Below are 11633 nucleotides of genomic sequence, written 5' to 3' on the forward strand. Positions count from 1 at the left end.
TATACAAATTGCACTCTTCTAGTTCCTCCGTGTTTTCATGTTAAACAAGCTCTGGTTCAGTATGAGTGCATTACGCTGCATCCTAAATATCCACATCAGCAAGTTTCTCCAGAAATGCTTAATGTGTTTAAACCATAGACAAACTACGCCTCAAGCATACTTCTGTTAAAAAGGTTTCTTACACTACCGCACCATCAACATTTTAACGTATAATGATTTTAATTGTCCAGCATTTTTTATCCACTGCTTTTACAAACAACCCATCCACCAACCCTTGGTTTACAGACTAGAAAGCTTGCATGCTTTGCATTCTGCCTGCCAACATAATTTTATTCATTTATTTTAATCAAAAGCATTTCCCAGATTGAATCACCAATCCACCTAACCAAGTCAACTGTATTTGGGTGGGGGGAGTGAAGTGCTAAACATGAAAACGATCAGCTGTGCACTGCCATATACAGAAAAAAATATTCTCTGTCACAAGCAAACGATCAACAGTCTCCCTCTAGTAGGAGAGCCAGCTGCTCTTATCAGTATATTGGGTCCCACAGGCAATCCTTCAGCTAATGGCCTTATCTCAAACCCAGCCACCCTGCCCAGCTCCTTCCTGCCCCAATGATTTCCAAGCGGCACAACCTGGAGGTGTTTCATTAACTGGCACAATCAGATCATAACTACTACACAGCCTTAGAGCAGTCGTTTATCAGCTCTTCTCCCTCTCTCCCAAACTATGCCTCAACTGCACATCACCACCCAGACAGAAAAAAGGAGGAGACAACCTCAGGACAATCAAGGTCTGTTATTCTTCAGCCACTAATAAATCATAAGACAAACCAGAAAAACAGATGCAAATGTATGACTGTGTCTGGCCATCAGAATACGCTTTGATGGTTCCAAACCTTGGGGTAGATCCAATTCCCATTGAAGCCACTTAATATAATTGAATATAAAGATGTCAGGAACCGCTAAAAAACAAAACAAGAAAACAAAACCCAAAACACACAACTTTTAGCCTATGAGCTGTCAGAAATCTGATTTTCCTGGCCAGGGTTCTAGGACACATCGGTTTGCATCCCCCCAGGTGAGGAGGAGTGTGGAGCTGCTGCTTCCATGCCTCAGGCGAGATCTTTAGCCACAAAAGAAGAGGTGACCCACACCGTGTATCGTGCCATATGGAGAAAGGGGCAAACAAGGGAGCCTGGGGTTACACTGAGCACCTTAACAGCCTGGGACTGAGTGATACCTGGTTTCTGGTTTTCATCGTGAAGTGGAAATGGTAGTCTTCAACTTCTCAAGTCCAGCACAGCTCTGGACATCAAAGTCAACACAGTGCTCAGCACAGAGAAATTTAGAACTGAAATGGAAGCGTCGATGTGGTTGAGGAATTTGCACTAAATATCCGATGAGCAAGACGTTTCATTGCTGCAGGTTGGGGCACACACAAGGCGGTGTCGCTACCACGCAACTGACTGCAGATGGCCTATGTGAACTAGACCTGCTCTGGAGCAAAATGCAGTGTAACCATGTAAGCACAGCTCTAAGGCAGAGTTAAAGACGACCTGATTCAATCTCCAACATTGAAGCTTTGCGAAAAGGTTTACTTAAAACACGAACTCAGAAAAACTGGGGCCTCAGTTTGTCAGGGAAGAATATCAGATCTTTCGCATCATTTTTCTAAATGACATTTTATCACACGTCCATCCTTTGTGCTCACAAGAACAAACAGATCTCCAACTCTAATGCTATTTAATAGCACTGCGTTTTGCCGTAGCACTTTACAGCACAAACATATAATGCTTCCCTCTCTGAAAAATCTAAAATACAATACAGAAGATGAAAACTACAGCCAGGAGGTTGATGGAAAACAAGTAAAGAGGATGCAAATCATAGATGATGCGTGAAGACGTGTTATTTTTTCAGTGTGGCAGTCCTAGTTTAACAGCCCATTTTGAACCGCTATCTAGAGCAAGTGGATTCCAGGCACAGGGGGGAAATGGAACCAAAAAAAGCAGGAAAAAAGTCTAATAAATAAATGGGAGAGACAGGGGAAAAAAAATAATGTGAAATCCTGGTCTCGGAGAGCACACAAGGTCAGCTCCTGAGGATGACAAGAAGAGATGGGGTCCATGCTGTACTCAGACCCAGAGCTCAGCACTTGATTCAGCTGGATGCAAAACGGTGCACAGAGCTCAATCTGACAAATGGTCAGACTAGGAATTTTTTAGCTGCAGCTTAATGCATCAGATGAAGAGGCCAAGAGGCCTCAGAGGAAGTAATTACAGCAGTTATTAGGTACAATATGAGCAAGTACCGGTACGATACTCATTTTAATAGTAGTATTACAGGTAAAAGCTTTTATATAATATTGTTTTTTCTTCACAATGGCCTTTTATTTGACCATAAGCTCAATATAAAAAGGTTGCATTTTCATTTGATTTTTTGGTTGTTGCTTAATATTTTTCTTCCCTCAAAAATTTCTATTAAAACATGATGGGGAAATAAAACCAGATATTTGGTGGGGAAAAATATCTATTTTTATGTAGCAGCACAAAGCAGAACAGCAGAAGTCCTGACACCGTGAACCATTCACTTACAGGACCATAATTCTTAAAAAGACTGTTAACAACTCAATGGAAGAAACTTGAAAGCTAGTAAAAACTATATACAGGTAACTGTATACTTTTAAAATGCCATTTTGATATTGGACCAGCTCTTTAATAATGTTTTTCTTATTGGCAATAAAAAAGCGCCTTAACTTATACTGATCCATTTTGCACTTATTGTGGGTACATTCCAAAGACATTTGCAACTTGTATTACATTTTTCCATTTAGTTTATGGCATTTTCATGCCCTTCGTATTTTTCCACATATTATTTATACATTTTAAATATGTTCTTTTGTATTTGAGTTCTCTGATCCTTTAATTATGCCAAAGAGAATCACATTTCCATACTTGATGGATTGGATCTTCATCATTGTTACAGTGACATATCACCAGCTCTCTTCCAGGAGGGTTTTGCCAAGACCTATAATCAGTTCAGCACTGTGTGCATATGTACGTTTGCTCAATGCAGCTGACTCTATGCTGGAAATGTGCAAGTAGTGAACTCTTCACTATCCCATCTGGTCTGAGAACAACATGAAATAGCTTCTTCAGGCCTGCAGATTTCCAGAAAGGCTTCACCATAAGCTGTCACATATGACTGTGCACCATGTCTCCAAACTAAATGTCACGGTAAAGCATAAGCGAACTGAAGGCAGACATACCTGCGTAGGGATGTGTCACACTCTGAGGCAGCTCTGGGATGTGAAGCAAAGTGCAGAAAGTGGACTTCAAAAGGTCCACAGATGGCACAGACGCAACGCTCAGCTATAGAATCCATAGTCATTCCTCAGAGGAGAAAATTAGATGAGATGTTGCACATGGGACTACTTGGCCAGGGTGGCCATATCTGTATACGGGACTAAACTGACTTGAACATCGCCTCAACACTGCTGTTGGAAACACAGAGAATCAAGCTAGAGCAACCATCTTCTGCCACAGATAGTGTGTGTTTCATTCTCAGGCCAAAGTCTTGTCTTACAGGTGTTGCATGAATTAAGAACAAGTACAACTGAACGTACCTGAATCCTCCTTCAGGAGAGCCTACCAAAGCAATCACCTCCACAACAGGTAATTAACCAGCTCTGGGCTCTTGATTCAATTCACTTCTCACTTGCAAAACCATCTTCATTCATATATATATATATCTCTATATATATCTATACACGCACATTGTTCTTTGGTCTCCACGACAAAGGACATATGGGACACCCAGCTGCACCAGACATGGAGTTATGACTGTTTTTTGTTTTCGGGGTTTGTTTTTGGGGTGTGGGGTGTTAGTTTTTGTCATTTAAGAGATGGCATATACATCTGTATCTTTTTTAAATTGGATAAAAAAAAATAAAGCTTTCATCATGTTGGAGCATGTTTGTGTTCCAGGAATCCTTCATACATCGATCAAAACAACATTCTCTTTTGCAGTAATATGGGGGTGAAAACTACCAGTACACTACTGTATCTATCATAGGCCTTTTTGTCTCTTTGTTTGTTATTTTTGTGGGTGAAGAGAAAGCTGATTATATTATACAGTAATAAAGACCAAGAATATTTAAATTGAAAGAAGATGCAGTCTTGGTAGATTCTGTAGTTGATGTATGTAAACTATTGAAATTAAATTAAATAGAATAGGTATGAAAGAATTGTTTGATGGTTGTTTTTTTTTTTTTTAATATGCACTACTCCACTAAAAGTCATCTGGGCTGCATTATACCTTGACGCAACAACAATTGAATCCTGATGTACTAAAACACTGCCATCTTCACTGAACATGTGTCAAACACTTGCTCTCAGGCTAGCTACGCACTTTCAACTTGCGTATTGTGCCACAGAAATCAGTTACGCTATAGGTAAAGAACCCCAGCAAATCTAGTAGTTTTCTTGCTTTAGCCTACAATGAGGAGATGGGGGGTTTTTGGGGGGTGGGGGTGTGCAGGGAGGACCAAGAGTAGAGGTTATTTCTTCCATTTTTTGGTTTGCTTGCACTTAGTTTCACTACTCCGTCGGTTCAAGCTAGGTAGAACACTAGGTCTTCTAACGACTAATTTAACATAATTTTTTATGAGCACAGGTCAAATTCTACATTGCACATTTGGATTTAAAAGCGGAAATTTAAACTACAGAATGATGTTTCATGCTGAATAAAACTTATGCCAAACAAAGCTCTGATTTCTAGTTTCCTGACCTCCTGTCTCCAAACTTTTCTCAGGTTTCCAACACTTGGTTACACTTTCTGGCTCACATTTATTTCCTTCTGTTCTGGATTTGGGTGATAAAAGGTTGAGACACATGATTACCACTCCTCAGGTGCAGTTGGCAAGTTTGAGGCACAGGCATGAGGGAAGTGGGGAGGAAAAAGGTGAGGGAAATGGCACTGGTTTAGATGTGGTTTGTCAAGATCACTACTGGCTTTTATCAGCTGTTTCTTGACACAACTCACTTTGTTCTAAAGTATTTTGGAAAAATAAAATAATAAAAGACCTTTTCTCCCCACAAAGAACACACTGAAAATAAAACCCTTCATTCCCTTGAAAAAAAATGAAAAAAAGCTCTTGCAATGTGAAGGCCACCGTTAGCTGAAGTATACTTATCTATTTCCTTGCAGTACCTGGCTTCTCACCTGTCCCTTTCAGCTGGCATTTTTGGACCATTCATTTTAAAACTACAGTCACCACTGGCCAACGGATAGGTTACCCTTGGATCTCTGCTTGCTGCTGGCAAGGTGTTCGGGGTCCATGCAGATGATGATAAATGAGCATGAAATGACATGGCTCTCCTCACCACCGCTGGCACCAACACCTGTCATCGTTGTCACTGCTGTGCTCATCTCACCTTCAAGGAACTCAGCACTCAGAAGTTTAATTCAGGCAAAGTTAATTCTGTGAGGGTTTCACATTCTCGTCCTATAATTATGCACAGGTTCTCATTTCACCTATTTCTGATGGACTGTAGCATTTTTATGTCTTTTCCACGCGTATGTTGAAATATCTATTTCTTGAAAGCAAATGCCGTAATATCAGGTGTGAGCCTACTTCTATTTTGAGTTTTAGATACCTTTCAGCCAAAAAGCTGTACCAACAAAAACTCTTGCTGCACTTGATCATTTACCGTATTTGTACCAGAGTTGAACTTGAATATTCCATGCCTATTTTATATGCTGACATCCATAGAAAAGAAATCTAACCAAAAGTTCTGCCAATATTCTCTTAATAGCATTTTCCCCCTAACATTTCAAAATCCTCAATATATATCTGCGCTACAAAAAGTCCAAAACTTTTTGTATGTACTAAGTTTTCGCTTTTATGAAGTTTTGTTTCTACTAACAGAAATTCACCCATGCCTCCACTACCCTCAGCCTAAAACTTTCACATCTGAAATACAAAGATCTGAATCTATCATACATGACATGTATGGGTTCCTCAAACTGCACAAGGTGTGCGAAATGCTCCTGTGGATTGAAATAAATTTGTTTTTCCACAGATGTGGGAGAATATTTTTAGAAGAGAATTTTTGCATTAGGTAGCGTAGTTATAATCGCTTGCGGTCTTAAAGCATTTAATAACTGGAATAAAATAATCCATTTCTCAATGGAATTATATTGATTCAGTTTATGAATACCATCAAGATTATATATTTTTACCTATAATCATCATTGCCAATTCAGACAAGTTCTTTAAAACCCAAAATTTTTACAGTCAACTTCATAACCCACAGTTGCAGTACTTTGATTTTCAGAAACCAGCAGGACATGAGATTTTTGTACTATTGACCACTAAGTATAAAATAATTTCACAATCATATGTTCTCTAATTTTTTTTGGTACTGTCAAGGGCCACATCATTATCTGAAATAACAGTTTCCCTTTTTTTGACGACAATATTTTTTCTTTAGAGAATTGGTTGACTTAGTCCTTGCTACTGCCCATCACATCCAGCATTTCCTTTCAGTTAGTTGTTCACCTTCCTCCGATACAGAACTTGCTGCAGCTTGGAGCGTTTTCCATCCTTTCATCAGAGAAGTCTTTAGCTATAAACACGGTTGCAATGGGACGCTCAGCCGTGGCACTTCACAAGTAGGCCGTCCCGCACTTTTCACGTGACCTAGCTTCAAGAAAAACAATATTCCAGTGCAACTTCTGCATATCTGTTTTAACCATTAGCTCTACATACTAAGGATGCCAGTGCTTTCTCCAGTTCCTGTGTTTAACAGCATGTAAGGTGAATGCACGAGAAAGCACGTACTTTCAGTTGCCTTCAGCCTGTTTTGCACTCTTCCAGTACCTCAAACCCTATGGAAAGCCAGGTGGCGTGCTAGCTTTCCAGAGATAGTGTATCTCCTTGGAGATGCGGAAGAACCACAGGCATTCGAAGTGGAAGTGGGCAGAAGACCAAAGCACACAGCTCTAACAGCATTTCGCAGATAGCAACAGCAAGTCATAAATTACAGTTCTCAAAACCTCCGGATCGTGAAGTCAGCTTTAATTTGCCTTTGCCCATCCATGCCTCAGAACAAGCTCAGGAGAGCAGACACACCAAAAACCTGGCATCTGTGCAGCCTGCCTGTTGTCAGAGAGACAAAAAAGAAAATGAGTGTGTTCATACTGTGACTATACCACCCACATCCACTTGTAAAGTGAAAGTACATGAAGTGAGAAGGGATGGCTTTGTAGTCAAACCATTAGACCAGGAGTTATGAGACCTGAGCTTTCATCACAGTCCTACAAGAAATTCCTTGTGGATAAACCACAATCTTTCTTTGACTTTGATGTTTTTCTCTAAAAAAAAAAAATAAAAAATGGCCACTTCTTGCAGTGAGCTGTAATTAATTACCGGTTCTTTGGAGATCAAATTCATCCATGTTTATTAAGTGCTTGGAGATGATTAGTTGGACAGCAATATATCATTGCTAAAGTGTTGTAGTTGTAAAAGCTCACATTGAAACTGTTGTCTTACAGATGTTAAAAATGACCATTTTTATGGGCATTATTAAGACCATAAAGTAGAGATGTATAAATTACAAATTAGGGAACTCTAGATTTTAGCCATAGTGGCTTGTTCAGCTGGTAGTTCTTGCATACAGAGCTACAGTGTACATTTACACGCGCACACACTCTTAGTTTTATCCATTTCCTTATATTAAGGTCAAGCATCAGTGCTGTTCCGTGCACTCCACCACATTTCATTTCAACAAGTAGGGAAGTCCAAAAGAGAGTTATCTCATAGTGGGTGCAGTGCCTTTTTATTAGAAAACCATTACCTATACTTCAGAAATGAGTTATTTACTATGTACTGTATACGAAATCTCCAGCACATGTCCCCCAGTCTGAATCCCTGTATCACCACGACTTCTCTTTCCACGTTACAGCAGATGCTTAAGAATGAACTCATCTAGTTTGGTAGTTAGACTTGGCTGCCTCCAGGGGACCCCCACCAGTGCCCCTTTTGTATTCAAGACTCAGGGTTCTGTGCTACCAGTAGCTCTAAAACAGGAGCTAGAGGCTTTCTTAAAGCAGCACCCCCAGAAGCCAATGTCTGCTCTGCCTGCCTTGTTCCCGTTCATGTTGCTATCATGAAAATCAGTCCGCCCTGCCTCAGCTAATCAATGAGAAAAGACAACTTTTGGGTTTGGTCTTCCTACCAGCTCTTCTCAGTGGTGTATAAGGAATTGCATTTGTAATTGCTCTTTGCAGTCTTTGTTGCATTATTGCAACTTACCCACAACCTGTGAGTTTCCAGTTTTCACCACATTTGCTCTTAGAGCACTACCCCTTGCTTTGCCTTCCCAACTAATTTAGCCTGTTAAGAGAAAGCTGGAGACTGCTTTGCTTATACCACCTGCCTCTTTCTCCCTTGCTAGGATGCATCCCCGTGCTCTGCAGGACACAACCTGCAAAGTCAGTTCTGTCAAACACTTGATGATTAGGTTCCAGCATTTCAGTTCTGTCCCCTCTCACTTGTGAGATGGGAAAGTCCTGGAAGGGCGTTATTTAGATATTCCTGTTCTTTCCAGAGCCATTCAGATTTCTATAACTTGTGCAGTTATTTATGGCAGCTTGCAGTCATGGAAATGTATCACCACTAGGGGAGACCTGCCATAATCCAATCCAGTATTTCAGTTACTCGCTTTACTGGTGTTTTTAACACAAGTGCCCTCTGTCAAATTTTCTGTCCTCTCCTGGACACCAATTGCTTCCTTCCTGGAACAGCTGATTAAGCTCTCTTCTTCGTTGCTCACTTCTTACGGTATGAACATCCATCAGGTTTGCCCTTGAAGATTATGATCAGTCTTCCAGAGAAAGTTCCTCACTGAATCGCTATTAAACAATCAGTATTTCTAGTTGGATGTAAGGAAACCTGGTTCTCTCTTCCCTCCTGGTCACAAATCATCACATTGCTTCTTTCATTTCTGCTCTCCCCAGACCTCTTAAAATTGATCTTTTCCCTCGTGGCAGGCCTGAACAAAGATTTCAGCAACCGGCTGTCCATAAGTCATTGCTTTGGACGCTGCACAGCGCTAAAGTCAGTATCTCCAGGCTGGTTTCCTCCTCCTCTACCAGGTCTCCCAACTTCCAACTCAAGAAACAGATCGCATTTATCCTTTGGCAGAAATAAAACAGAGCATATCTGGTGCAGGTAACTGTGGTAACACACTAGGCATCTGTATTCTTAATAAAACGTAGTGTCCTCCTTACATAGAAGGGAGCCAAATGCTCTCAGTTGCCGTTTCACTAAAGTATGCCCTACAAACCGCATAGATTTAGAGTTCTTACATCCAATGTTTTCTGCAGTTCTTCACGTTCATGCACTAAAAGGGTGCTCATTGATTTAGTAAAGCCAAGGTCTAGAGAGATCTATAAATACTTGTATTTTACCCTGATGCATTATTGCCCTGATGCCCAGGACTGAACTTCTGCTCCTTCACAGATAAATTGCTTCCTCGCTGGTTAACACCAGCTTCCATTAGCAAGAGTGGTGGCAGACATATTTGGGAAGGTGATCCATGATAAAACACAGCTTCGTCTCTTTTTTTGTTTTCCCTTTGATTTCTTTACTCACCACATCCCATGCTCCTCCTTCCCCCATCCCCCTCTACTCAGAAGAATCAATAACTTATGCTTTATCACTATTAGCTAAAAAGTTATCACTGAGTCTCACTTAAAATCTGTTGAACTCAGTGCAGTGATATCCATCAGCCTCGGGGTGCTCAAGATCAGGTTCCTACAGTTGCCAAAACTGCCTTCTAAAAGACAGTCTGAAACAATTCTTTAAGTCTTTTATAGACTTATAATAATGCCGGCTAACGCTAATAATATTAATGGCAATAATAGAAGAGGGGGAGAGGGTGTCTTGATATTTCAGTCCTGAAGTAGAACACATTCTGTATATTCAGCTACTCTAACTTCCAAAATGTAAAACGTAGTGCTTTCTGGTCTATACTTTTCTTTGCATTCAACAGCAAATTAAGGTTTATGGCTTTCTTTTAAATATATTGTACGAAGTTTTATTTAGAACAACTGCTTTCCAATATCTCCTAAAGCCTTGGCTTGTCCAGCTGAATTGCTCCCAAAAATGCTTAACTCCAAAGCAGAGTTACAAGGAAAGGGAATGTTGCTCCCCAAAATGTGTATCAGCTAGCGACATTTTTAACCACTGAATTCCCAGCGCAGCAGGCAGTGCCATCCTTGGAACAAAGCGCTTTAGTGAAAGCATCGCTTGTGCTTTCACTGTCGTCTTATTACAGCGTGCATAGTCACGTTGCAGCCTTCACCTTGCACCCTTGTGCAGCTCCTCAGCCACTGGCGTGTGAAACTAAGCACGTGGGAGCTCGAAGCGGCAGCGTTTCCAAACCTTACCTTTCGCTCTCTTTGCTGAGCTACGCTCAAAGACTTTTGTGCGCACCCCTGACTTTGTGAAAACAATTCTCCCTCCAAATTCACGTGGTAAATGTGGTTTCACAATGTCATATTAAAGTCATGTACAGCTTTGCGCCCGAGAGTTTTAAAGTCAAAGAAATGATTGCCAGATCATGGATTGGATTACTTTCCATTAGCTCAGCTCTGAGATAACCTTGTGTTACATAAAGGCGACAGAGGGACCCAAGATTCGATTACGTGAAATGTTCCCCTCTCTGTGCAGCTACTTTTAGTACAGGCCTGAACATTCTTACTATCTGAAATCCAAACTTACCAGGCAAACACACATTATACAAGGGTTGTCTGTGATAAACGGTATCTGCAGAATTTCCCCTTCATTTTCACATTTTGCAACGGATCCTGAAATAGAAACAAAAATTTTAAAATACTGACATATTTCAATTCCCCCAGCTGGTTTTGGAAACTGTCCTCGTCACACTCACGTTTAACCCCTGCTCTATTCCTAGCCTTCGATTTTAAATCTTGCCTTAATTTGCCTGTTTTCAGCAAGCAAGGACGTTCAGCGTTTCTGTGAGACTCCAAAGGGAACTGGGAAATGACTGGCCTTTTATTGCCGCACAAACCTAGACTTTCTTTGTGCCCCAGTTATAGCAAAGAAGGACGCTTTTTCTCTTCTCAGATGACGTGTGGAGAATAATGAGTACTCCATGCAAAGCAGGATACTTCTGTAACGACAGATCCAGAGCTCACTGAAATCAGCAGAAAGCTGTCCATTACACTCCGAGGACTTGGACCAGGAGCACAGCACGAGCCCTAAACCGAGCATCCTTTTAATGCATGACAGCCAATTGGCAAATAAGTCAAAATTAGCAGGCTGACTGTCAAACGGAATCAAATTAGAAATCCCTTTATGGCCCTAGCGCTGATTAGCCGGTATTGAATAAGTCAAATTAGCAGGCTGACTGTCAAACGGAATCAAATTAGAAATCCCTTTATGGCCCTAGCGCTGATTAGCCGGTATTGAGTCATGCTGGAATCGCTTCTCGAAATCTAATGGCTTCTCGCTTGCACTAGAAATTGATTCAGCGTTTCCCTCCGTGCCCCAGATATCAGGAAAATATAACCCTCGAGGGGAAGCGGGAAAAACGGAGAGTGGG

This window comes from Aptenodytes forsteri, unplaced genomic scaffold (assembly GCF_000699145.1).
Source record: "Aptenodytes forsteri isolate BGI_AS27 unplaced genomic scaffold, ASM69914v1 Scaffold270, whole genome shotgun sequence".
NCBI classification, from domain to species: domain Eukaryota; kingdom Metazoa; phylum Chordata; class Aves; order Sphenisciformes; family Spheniscidae; genus Aptenodytes; species Aptenodytes forsteri.